Source organism: Mustela lutreola, chromosome 16 (genome assembly GCF_030435805.1).
Source record: "Mustela lutreola isolate mMusLut2 chromosome 16, mMusLut2.pri, whole genome shotgun sequence".
NCBI classification, from domain to species: domain Eukaryota; kingdom Metazoa; phylum Chordata; class Mammalia; order Carnivora; family Mustelidae; genus Mustela; species Mustela lutreola.
The window spans coordinates 27753806-27766906 of record NC_081305.1 but is presented as its reverse complement, the minus strand read 5'-3'; the positions used below and the strand labels follow the sequence as shown (position 1 = coordinate 27766906).

The following is a 13101-nucleotide window of genomic DNA, read 5'->3' as shown; positions in this document are numbered from 1 at the left end:
CAATATGTAGGTTGAGAATCAGAAGAGATATAACTAAAGAGCAAATTAGTAAAGTAGGAGATTGGACCAAGGACTTCCCCCAAGAGAAAAGCACAGAAAGCAACAGATATGAAAGAGAGGCACAAAGTTAAGGGAAATGGAGAATGAATCAAACAGTGACAAAATCCTTTGATAGGAGCCTAGAAAGGCATAATAGTGAGAATGGAAAAGAAACGCTCAAGTAAGACGTGGGGAAATAACTCCTGAAAGAAACATGAAAATCTCCAGATTTAAAATGTCCATCAAATGCTGAGCAAGTTAAATTTAAAAAGATCTACATTTAGGTATCATATGGAAAATTTTACAAAGAGAAAATTCCTCCATACAGAAAGAACTGATTTCCTTGCAAAGAAATGAGACTCAAGTATCATCAAAATTCCTACTGGAACCATTGAAGACAACAGGCAACAGAACAATAATAATCTCAGATATCTAAAGTAATTTATTTTTAATCTAGAATTTATTTGATGCCCAGTAAAACTATCTTTGAAGTAAAAGAGGAAACCAAAGATATTGTCATATAATATGTCAGAAAGAATCTCTAGACAGGATAGAACCAGATAAAATGAAGAAAGGAATAAAAGAGGAAAATGTAGGCTATAAGAAGTAATGTTAAGCAAAACAAAACAAAAACAAAACAAAAAAAAAACTAAAGAAATTAAGACTTTACTACTGAAATACATAATTATATTTAAACAAAATCTTTAATATTTTGTACCTAAAATCCCAAGTCATACCAACATGGTTAAGTGTTGGGAAGAAAAAAAGAAATAATAGGAGAAATCAAGTAGTGAAAAAAGCAAAAGGTTTTACTATTTTTCACTGGCAGGATCTAGGTAATGATTGATTTCCAGACTCAGTATGTCTCTTAAAAATGCACGGGTCTATTACAACTGATTGGAAGTACAGAAATAAAATGAGCAGCTTCAAACCATTACAGTAGGAAAATAAAACAAAAAGTCATTCAATAAACTCCGCTCCCCCCAAATATCAGAGAGATAAAGAAGAAAAAAACATGAATTTATAAGTTTTTTTAAAAATGACAGGTGTAAGTCCAATTATATCAGGAATATCAATAAGTATAAGTAGTTTAAATCCCTATCAGATAAAAGAAGCTCTTAAATTAGGCTTAAAAAATAGAAGCCCAGGGGCGCCTGGGTGGCTCAGTGGGTTAAAGCTTCTGTCTTCAGCTCAGGTCATGATCTCGGGGTCCTGGGATGGAGCCCCGCATCAGGCTCTCTGCTCTTCTAAAAATAGAAGCACAGTATATGCTTCTCCTAACATACACAAAAGCAAAATGATAAGTGGAGGTTAAAAATAAGAGAATGGAAATAGCTATGCCATGCAAATACTAATAAAAAAATGTGGGCAGAGTAGTAACAATACCAAACACAATAAAAATCAAGGCAAAGCACAATGAAAGGGACTGAGATAAGAGACATTTCACATAGATAAACTATAAGTTCTATAGAAAAGACTTATCAGGGGCATCTGGGTGGCTCAGTGGGTTAAAGCCTCTGCCTTTGGCTCAGGTCATGACCCCAGGGTCCTGGGATCAAGTCCTGAATTGGGCTCCTTGCTCAGCGGGGAGCCTGCTTCCCCTTCTCTCTCTGCCTGCCTCTCTGCCTACCTGTGATTTCTCTCTGTCAGATAAATAAAATCTTAAAAAAAAAAAAAAAGAGTTGGACACAGAAACCACCAGATTAAGTAGCTGTACGAAGGGAGTACAAAATACAAAGTATCTCTAAGTACAAAGAGAGAGGATATGAATAGTATATATACTATAATTTTAAAATGTGATGTAATAGCTATAGATGTTAATAAAAGACAGCTCATTATTTTCGGTTACACATGAAATATTAAAAAAAATAACTTATGTGTTTGTATAAATTTGTAATAAATTATGTATTAGGCCCTAAAAGAAATCTCAACAAATTCTCATAACAAAGGAGTCCAACCAGTTACTTCTAGGCCCAAATACAATAAAATTCAAAATCAATAACAAATAAAATGGCCAAAAAGTCCTACACATCTGGGAGTGTTTAACATCTTTTAAATAATTCTTAGGTTAAAAGAAAAATTAATATTACCTTTTAGAAATTAATGACAAGGAGAGTCCATATATCAAAAATCTGAGGCACACACCTAACTCAGGAAAATTTAGTCTTGAAGTTCTCAGAAAAGAGAAAAAACAGTAAAAACAAAGTAAGCTTTTCAAGATTAAAAAAAAAATAAAAACAATGAAACTTCAGGGAAGACAAAGTGCAAAAAATAATAAACTAGGAAATAAACCAATAGTGTCAATTAATAAAACTAAAAGTTGGTTCTTTGAAAAGACCAGTAAACTAGAATCACCTGTGGCAAGATTGAGAGACTAGGGGAGGGATGAGGAAGCAGGACAGAAAAATACAGTGTTAGGAATGATAAATGAGATAGAATAGACAACACATATTCTAAAGTAAAGAGAATTTTATACCAAAGCATTTGAACATCTAGATGGATTGGATAGTTTTCTGGGGGGGGGGGGGGGGACAATAAATCACAATAATTGGCTCCAAAAAAAAATCATGAAAGAACAATAATCATCCGGGAAACTGAAATAGTCATTCAAGCTCTACCCTGCTAAGATGCACAAAGTAAGAAAGTTTACTGTCTTGAATGTTCTACCAAACATTCAGGAAACCCAGAATTGCACACAATACACACTCTAGGGCATTGACGATAGAAACTACCCAACTCATTGATGTGGCTAGCATAACCCAGTTCCAAAACCGGACAGGGAAAACACAGACAAAAGGGGAAAAAAAAACATATGCCAATACCATTTATGAGCAAAAATCCTAAGCAAAGGATTAGAAATCAAAACCAGTACCTCATTGTGAACAGAAATATAAGAATGGTTCAACATCTAAACACCATCTATGTTTCTGACTTGACTGAAATCCTCTCAACAGATCGTTTCAATGATGTTAAAATTTAATAAAATTCAGTACCCATTTCTTTTTTTTTTTTAAAGATTTTATTTATTTATTTGACAGACAGAAATCACAAGTAGGCAGAGAGGCAGGCAGAGAGAGAGGAGGAAGCAGACTCCCTGCGGAGCAGAGAGCCGGATACAGGGCTCAATCCCAGGACCCTGGGATCATGACCTGAGCCGAAGGCAGAGGCTTTAACCCGCTGAGCCACCCAGGCGCCCCTCAGTACCCATTTCTGATGAAAAAAAAAAAAAAAATCCCAACTAGGTAATGCGTTCTACTATAGACCCAGAGCACACATCATAGTTAATGGTAAATTACCAGTTAATGGTAAATAGTCAGGATCAAAGCAAGGATGCCTATGACCTCTGCTACTTTTCAATACTGTATTGAGGGCTTGCCCACGGAGAAAGACAAGAGAAGGAATCAAATTGAACAGAGAGAGATGAAACTATTTGCTGCCCATATAACCATTTACCTAGAAAATCCACAGAAACCAAAGGGCAATTATAATCAAATACAAATTCATCCAGGTGACAGATACAAAAATCCATGCACAAAATTAATAACTTTCATATTACACAACAGTAATGAACTAGAATATACTTTTTTAAAAATGATTTAATTTATTTATTTGACAGAGATTACAAGTAGGCAGAGAGGCAGGCAGAGAGAGAGGAGGAAGTAGGCTCCCCGTGAATGCAGGGCTCCATCCCAGGACCCTGGGATCATGACCTGAGCCGAAGTCAGAGGCTTTAAACCACGGAGCCACCCAGGTGCCCTAGAATATACATTTTATAACCCTATCCACAAGAGGAGAAGAGTAACCTGAAAAATGCTTCAGACAAACTTGATAAGAAATACCAGCCGGAGAAAAGCATAAAACTTTAGGACACGAAGGAAAACCCGAGTAAATACAAAGATTGCAGTATTTTGAGGTGGAGAAGAGCTTAAATGCCTGTCTTTTAAAATCCCATATCTCTACACCAGAACCGGACTCACACAGCAAAAGGCCAAAACCAGAAACCTGCCTTTTGAGTCCCATCATTAGGGTTTTGGCAAAGGGTAGACCTCGTTAGCAATTGGGGAAATTAAGAAAATGTCTTTTCAGGAAGCAGGATTGAGGACCTGCATTAGGCACAGAAGGGAACAAAAAGAAGGGAGCACAGAAAACAAACCTTGCCGACTTGATCAAGTTTCTTGTCTTGAGCCCTGACCGTGGAAAGACCCAGCAGTGGGAGAGGGGAAGGTTTCTGTCCCCCCACACACACCCCAAAAAATCACCGTGGTCAAACAGATGGCGTTGCACATTTTTAAACCACTTTTTAACACAGTGACTTTTTTTGCCTGCTTGCTCTTTATGCCTTTAGTCAAAAGTCCCACCAGCTGTCACCATCTCAAAGAAAATGTCAGGGGGCTGTGGCTGCCTATGCTTCTCCTCAGCTCAGTGGGAGAGACAAGCCCAGGGACTTCAGCCAGCTGTGGTCCTGGCTGTAGAATGTCTGGAACGCCTGAAGAGTGGTTCCTTCACCAAAATGAACCATCACAGAGGTTCTCAGCCAATCCCTTCCCCAGAGTAGCCCCTTCCAGGTACTAAACATATAGAGTTCCCACAGCACTTTCCCTCCTGCTTCCTTGTCTCCTTCCAGATAGCCCTGTGAGGTCAGACTTATGATCCCATCACACAGACAGACCAATGGGGAACTCTGGCTTTTAGCCTTGCAATCTATGAGCTGTGTGATCTTTGCCAAGTCACTGTCCCTCTCTGGGCCTCAGCTTCTCCATCTGCACAGTGAAACTGACCAAGGTCCTCCAAAGTTCTTCCAGTTCTAAGGCTCGGCACCATTGTCTAGTAACAGGAAGACATCCCCGACCTTTCTCTTTGCATGACAGTTCCTACTGGCTCCCTGACTTCCTTTCATTCCAGGGTAAACCCACTTACTCATCAAGGAGATTGAAACCTGGCAACTCCAGGAAATTACCAAACTAGGTCCCACTCCCTTAGCTTTTTCCCCCACTTCTCCAAACACCAATCAGTAACCTCTTTAAATGGCAGCCAAATAGGGCAATTGGTTCCTGTGGAATTAAAAAAAGGAAAAAAAAAAAAAAAAACCTGATGAGTAATTTGCTGAAACTGATCCCCCCACCTTCTAAAATCATGCATTTAAACTGATTTAGAGAACTTTAAAGACGTATTTAAAATTTCTTTCCTCCTTGTTTAACTATATAATTGTTTTCACTCATAGTAATCGTCTCTTGGAGGCGTATGCTTGACTTATTTAATAAATCCTTCTCCACATTTGAAATCATCCATTAGCAATAAGGAGCTTGACACTCCATTACCCACAATAAATTTCACTGCCATTAAATCGCCACATGCTGCGGAGAGGAATGGAGACTCCAGGATGGCCTCCGCGAGCCAGGGCAAGGTCAGAGCCCAGCCGCAGAGCCTGTCTGAAGCCTGGCTCTGGGTTCCTTACTCTAGGCCTGGATCCTCCTGGAAGTCAAGGTATTTATCTAGCCTACCAAGGGGGTTGACACAGAAAGACAAAGTAGGGTGGGAAAATTCGCATCAGCTCTCAGGCTCATCTTTCTCTTTCAAGTGGATTTGGGGCTGGCATGTAGGCCTAAGTAGCTGCCTGGAACTTATACCCACCTCGGGGGCCAAAGCAAGGAGCATGCAAAGAGAGCAGGGCCCAGGCCTGCCCTTGGTCCTAACCCAAGGCCTCAGATGGCCTTGACACAGAGACCCCGTCCTTCCGTACATCATGTTCGTGGCACGGCTGATAAAGAGAATCCAAATGTGTTTATCGTTTTTCTCCACTGTTGCCAGCTGGCCGCGTTCTCAGGGGGCACTGGAGCTTTGCTTACAAGCTGATGACGCCTCGATGCCAGCTCAGGAAGGAAGCCCAGAATCACTGAGTCGGGGGACCTCAGAGTCAGAGCTGAAAGAGACCTCCAAGGCCATTGATTCTGGCAGTTCTCAGGCTTTGTTGTATGTTAGCATCACCTTGGAAGCTGGTTAAACGTACTCATGCCCGTCTGTGGGGCCCCCCACACTGGGAAATTCTGACTCCGAAGCACTGGGTGGGCCTGGGCATCTGAATTCTCAGGGAGCGCCCAGGTAATGTTCATGCATTCCGATGTTTGAGAAGCAGGGATCTGCCGTCTCGGTTCGTAACACTGGCTATACACTGTAATAGCCTGGGAAGTCTGTGTGTGTTCGTGTGTGTGTGTGTGTGTGTGGCCTGGAAAGTTGAAATAGCTCCCATTCCTGGGCCTCACCCAGTACCTGTGAAATCAGAACTTCTGGCTGTAGGCCCTGGACATCAGAATTATTTTAAAACTCCCCAGATGATAACAGAGGCCGTCAGGATGGAAAACAACTGATGTGGGCATTTTCCAGAAGAGAAACAAGCTGAGGTCCAGAGAGGGTTTAGAACTTGCCCCAAGCCACAGGACAAGTGAGGGAGAAAGCTGCACAGAACCCAGGCATCTGCCAGTCTGATGTGAGCTCCCTGTGCTTGCTGAGATATGGATGGGCACTGAGCTTCTAAGGAAAAGCAGGGGAAGTGGCCTCCAAGGAAGAGCAGAATGCCCGGGAATGACAGTCACATCACAGGGGATGGCCCTTCAAATGACCGTGCACCTGGATGGTGTCCGTGCTGCTAATGTGGGGACACCACTTTAAGTAGCAAGAGTCCATACCCCTTTTAGAATGCCTCTTCCTCCTTTTTGAATCCCAGCATGTACCCATCAGGCACCAGCCCCCAGTTTTTTTTTTTCCAGTCTCTGCATAGAACAAAGTCACGGAAATGAGCACACTTTGTCTTCTACACCTTAACAAGGGGTCCGAAGTGTCAAAAGTAAACGGCATGTTGGGTAAATCTGCCTTCTGCCCCGACTACACATGTTATGAGGGCAGTTGTGAGCTCCCTCTCTCGTTATCCCTTGGTCTGGGGCTAAGAACAGCGAGCCAGACAGGAAGTGGGGAATGCTCAAGGCTCTGCATGGCCTTGGGCAAGTCACTGCCTGGTGGGGAGTCTCATCTGTAGAATGTGAATTCTGATGCTCATCTCCTAGGACATCGTTTGGACTAAGTGAGACATGAGCAACAAAGTGCCGGTTCCAGAAGAGATGTATAAAACGTAGCTTACTGTCTCAGTTTCCACACAGGGATGGCACCACAGGCCAGATGCTGAACCCGATGGCTTGGGTTCCCAATCTAGGCTATGTCACTTCTTAGACCTTAGGCAAATTATTTATCCTTTCTGGCCTTGATTTCCCCTTCTGTATGATAGCAATATGTGCCACAAAGGGCTAATTTGAAGGTCATATTAGAAAGTGCCTCTGCCTAGTCTTCTTGGGGTGGGGACCATGCCATTATCAAATTCATATCCCCAGCAGCTGATGCAAACTTGCTCCCTAGTCCATAGACTCCGTAGTGCATAGTCCTAGTCCTTTTCACTTTTCCATAGTAAGTGCTCAAACTTGTTTGATGAGTATCCAGGATGGAGTAGAAATGATTCATAATTGAAAGACTGTTTTGGGCTTCTGGGTGGTTCAGTTGGTTAAGTGTCTGCCTTCAGCTCAGTTCATGATCTCAGGGTCGTGGGATCAAGCCCCGCATCGGGTTCCCTGCTAAGTGGGGAGCCTGCTTCTCCCTCTCCTTCTGCCTGCCGTTCTGCCTACTTGTGCTCTCTGTTCTCTTTCATACTCCCTCTCTCAAACAAATGGAAAGAAAGGAAGGAAGGAAGGCAGGCAGGCTGACTGTCTTGAGGAAGAGGAGGAAGCTTTGCTAGGAGCCATCAAACTATATAGCCTGCAGAAAAAAATCAGCTCCAACCTGTTTCTGTAGAGCCCACAAGATAAGAACACTTTTCATGTACTTAAATAGTTGGGGGGGAAATCAAAAGAAGAGTAATATTTTCTGCAAGGTAAAAATCTAATGAAATTCAAATGCCTGTGTCTCTAAATAGAGTTTTATTGGAACACAGCCATGCCCTCTCATTTACGTATTGTTGATGACTGCTTTCACTTGCTACAATGGCAGGGTGACAGAGACCAAATGGCCCACAAAGCCTAGGATATTTACTATTAGGCCCTTACAGAAAAGGTTTGCTGACTCCAGCTCTAAGCCTTCAAATACATGAAGAGAATGAGGAATGAGAATAAGAAAGAAAGAGATCAGCTTGGTAGGAGAAAGAACTGCTTGACGACTGGAGTATCTTTGTCCATTTGGGCCGCTATAACAAATTACTGAGACTGAGGGGATTAGACAAAAAACATTTATTTTTCACAGTTCTGGAAGCTGGGGGGCCCGAGATCAAGGTGCTGATAGATCTGGCATCTGGTGAGAGCCCACTTCCTGGTTTGCAGGCGGCCATTTTCTTCTTGTATCCTCATATGGTGAAGCCAGAGGAGAGGGAGCAAGATCTCTCCTGTCTCTTCTTCCATAGGTACTAATCCCATCCTGAGGGCCCCATCCTCATGACCTCATTTAAACCTTATTATCTCCAAAGGCCCCATCTCCAAATACCACATAGGAGATTAGCGTTTTACTATGAATTTTAGAGGGAAACAAACATTCATTCCATAGCACAGAGTTATCTAAACATGATATATGTAGCCTTGACAAGGGATATGTTTTTCTCACTGCAATGGATAACTACTTCTCCTAGATGTTTTTCGGTATTTTAAGCATCAGGACAGGGAGTTGGCAGATGATCTTTAAGCCCCTTCCAGCTCTGAGATGCCCAGGATTTATGACTCAGTTGTCCGGGAGACCAGAGAATTCCAAGGTGACTCTGGTCCAGGGATCACTGATGCCTTCAGGCTGTCACATTAGATTCTCCCTTTACTGCCAGTCCTCTGGGAAGCTTTCTGGTACCAGTAAGTTACAGGACCTGCTAAGATTCATTCATCTATCTATCAAGTCAGCACAGCTAGACATACAGGGACTGGAGATTCAAATCTCATTGTTTAAACCAATAGCTGATGGCAACTGCTGACAAGAGGAAAGTTATTTCCTGATTCACCCAGACTCAAAGCTTTTGATCAGAGTCCTTCTTCAAGCACCAAGGTGACATTGCAGTTGTAGATTATTTTCTGTGGTCTTTCTTTATTAGACTGCCTTGATCTATTTCTTGTTTGAAGTCATAAGGGCCTGATATATAGTTGCAGTCTGGCCTTCCATCTCAAATGTTCTATTAGTCATCTTAACTTTACAGCTCTTACTTTGGTATCAACATGGGCCCAATTCTAGTTGAGATGCTGTCCTGGGAACTGGTATGGAATCTGCTCTTTAAAACTATTCTAGGGGTGCCTGGGTGGCTCAGTGGGTTAAGCCGCTGCCTTCGGCTCAGGTCATGATCTCAGAGTCCTGGGATCGAGCCCCGCATCGGGCTCTCTGCTCAGCGGGGAGCCTGCTTCCTCCCCTCTCTCTGCCTGCCTCTCTGCCCGCTTGTGATCTCTTGTCTGTCAACTAAATAAATAAAATCTTTAAAAAAAAAAAACTATTCTACCCAGTAAATGTTCATTGACTTGAATAAATAAGGTAAAGCCACAGAAGCCTAAGAAGCTTCTCACATAGCTTAGAGTAACCTCATGGAATCAAAATAGCTTGAGAACAGACTAATGTGATTCACAAGTTTTCTGTCACCTCAAAATATATAATAATGCTATATATCAAACAATCCCAGAAAGCTTACCAGGTTTTGAAGATAAGCATTTATTTTTTACTCATGGGTCAACTATAGTTGGCTGTTCTCAGTAGGTTTAGCTGGGCTCAATAAACTAGACCGGATCCAGACTTTGAGATGTTTCAGATTTGCTCTGTGTGTCCTCCTGCAGGACAAGGGCATGTTATTCTCAAAATGCAGAGCAGAAGCTCCAAGAGGGCTGGGAGAAACTTGCCATGCCTCTCAAAGTCTCAGCTTGAAAGCTGTATAACAATCCATCCACATCTCACTGGCCAGAGAGAGTCACATGACCAAGCCCCACATTGAAGGGGTGGGGAAGCATACTAGAACCATGCAGAAGCCATGGCCGAAACACAGAGAAGGAAGAATGATGAGCAAATAACAAGTTCTAACAGGGCTTAGAGGGCTGACCTAAAGTCCCTTTCCTTTCCAAGCTTTCCTGAAACTCTGTAAGATAAAGTCAAGAACCCATTCCTTCCTCACTTAGCAGAGCTCAGGGATTGTAAAGGAAACCTGGTTTGACAATGGAGGACATGGGTGGTGCAAACCTTTGTTCTGAACACCACTGATTCCATCTACCTCTGGAGACAGGGAGGTTCTGGGGAGTTGGGGCTGAATTCTCTAAAACTTAAAGAAAATCTACCAAACTCCCATGAGCACACTTTTTCCTATCTCCACGTTCTTGAAAGACTGTTTAACTAGTTAGTTTGCTTCAATGAGATCATAACACATAAGTATTTTCACCACCCAGTTAACATGTGATAAGGCTATTTCTGAATAGTCAGGATAGAGGTAAACAAAAGACAACAGTCCTTTTCCTGTGCTTACTTCTTAATGTTTATAAAATGCATAAGCTCACATTAGCTCCTTTGACACTAACAACCATCCCACAGAGTAAAAAACAAAGAGAAGACTAATTTTAAGAGTGCTGAAATGAAGGCTCAGAAATGCTGAGTGTTTCGTCCGAATTCACCAACTAGGCATAAAAGGGCTGGAACAGAGTTACGATGTTCTAATCCCTTGCCTGGTACTCCTTCCTCCCGCCATGAGGAAAAACAAAGGGAGCACAAGAAGGTGGGAAACCACTGATTCTCTCCTGCCCAATCTAGGGAGGTTTCAGGGAAGAGGTCGGTGTCAAAAGCTATTGGAAGGAAGCTGTCAGGATGGAGCAGGGAAAATGTTTTTATACCTTCAAACAAAACAAGATGCTCCAAATATCTTATAACCACTTCTACTCATGCAGCCACTAGCTCACAGGATGCCTTCAGAGCCTCCTAGACTGATGCCCCATTTCTCATCTTGCCTCCAGAGGTCTCTTTTCTATTTTAGAGCCAGAGAATCTGCTCAAAATCCTCTAACTGCTCCCCATCTTGTTCACAATAAGGCTGTGCTTCTGCCCTTCTCTCCTACTGCCTCTCTCCCAGCTTCCTTCTCTGCAGCCACATGTACGCCTGTGCTTTTCCTTGGCACAGTGAACATCTCTCCGTGTCTTTGCACCTTCAGTTTGCTGTGCCTAGAATGCCATTCCCCCAAATATACCTACAGTTTGTTTTCTCACTTGATTCAGTTCTCTGATCATGTCCTCTTCAAAGCTGTCTGAACATCCCATCTAAAACCGTACATCTCATTGTCTACTTTCACTGTATTTTGCTTTTCTTCATAGCATCTACCACTTTTGATAATATAGTGTGCATAAAGATGTTTGCTTACTTTCTGTCCCCCTTTTATATGGGGAGCTCCATGATAGCAGGGACCTTGTCTGTCTACTGCAGTTATCTTGAAGCATGAACGGCATATGGCAAACACTCAGTAAACATTTGTTGGATGGATAATCAAATAAGTGAATAGATGGGTGTCAGCTCTTTGTCCAGTTATAACCCATCTCAACACCTCAGTGAGGGTAAGTAGCAAGCAAACCTTCCCAGACCTGTCCATGGGCTTACCCCCATTTCAGCCCTCCCAGTGGTTGTTCTGGCAACCCTGTATGATCACCAGATTAGATCAGAGGCTTGAGAGAGCCAAACCAGAAGTTGGAAGGAGGCACAATCTTGTGTCCCTGGAGCAGAAGTCTTGGGAAAAGCCCTGGCAACTGGTTTCTGGACCAAGAGCATGATACAACTGGAATTTCTCATAATGCTCTAGGGTCTCATGAGGATGGCTTCTTGAGCTAGCTGCCTACTTGGCTTGGGTCCCCCATTGTCTCCTGCTAAGGGACCCATTAACCCTGAGAGTTTCTCTGAGCACATCGACAATCCCGTTGAGAGCCAATGAATGACCCATTTTAACCACATCAGGAAGTGGGAAGAAAACTACCTCAGAGCCAGCTAGGTCCCCTTGCCACTGAGTTTTATTATGCCCCTACTCATCAAGAGAAGACCAACCCACCACAGCACTTTAAAGTAAAAAAGAAAACACATGTTAAATAGTTTCTATTCAGCTGTTAAGATGTCTCAAGAACCAAGCATGGTCCACTTCACATATATAGAGATATCAGTCATATGATCCTGGCCAATTAAGCTCTCACTTCTCAAGAGCCTCAGCATCTTCATTTGCAAAATGGAATCCATCTCACTAGGCTGTTGGGAAGATGCCCGGTGATCTGAGTTTGAGTTGCCAATCAATTTCCATTTGTGTAACAAGTTAGTTTAGCTCTTTCTACTTTGGTTTCCTCTATCGTAAAGATGACAGAAGCCTAGTTAATTACTAAAGTTCCTGCCGGCTCTAAACATCCATGAAATGTCATCAAATGGTTCAATGAACTTGATAAACTTGCCAAATATTTTAACTCTTGCACAATAAAGTATACAGTATATTGCAACCATCCATTTTAATTAGTAGACCATAGTGTGTAATTTATATTATGTATATTGCCTTTTTAAAAATACATGTGTGCTAATAAAACTGAAAATTATATGACATTGTATGTGCCACATAATAAAAATAATGATTCCCTCCAGTACCCATATCAGATATTTAATTTGATTTGGGGATAAATAAAATATTGAGGTTGCCAATCTCTTGTCTTTACAGTATTTTGAATACCAGTTGCCTTGTGAAATGGATTTTAGGACAATTACAGCAATTCAGGCTGATCAGAGGGGAGGAAGGTGCCATTTCTGGTCTTTTCCTTGCCTGACACCTGCATCAGTCTAGATGTGAAAATAAGATGGCCCAGACTCAAAGAGAGTGTTGTGGGGTTCACCACCACAATCCCAACCTAGCTAGACCAAGAACAGGCTTGCTTTGGTGGCATATCAGGAGCCAGCAAAGGAAAAGTTTTCCCATATCAAATCTCCACTGAAATATAAGCTCCAAGGAGGCAAGGAATGAGTCTGTTTGTTCACAGCATAGAACTGGGCACCCACGTAATCAGTGAACATTTGCTG

The 13101-nt window shown here is 42.2% G+C and overlaps 1 long non-coding RNA gene across 1 annotated transcript in view; it reads right to left on the bottom strand.

Moving 5' to 3' along the window:
- Nucleotides 1-13101, bottom strand: part of LOC131818443 (uncharacterized) — a 95019-nt gene that overhangs the window by 57055 nt on the left and 24863 nt on the right. The window lies entirely within an intron of this gene.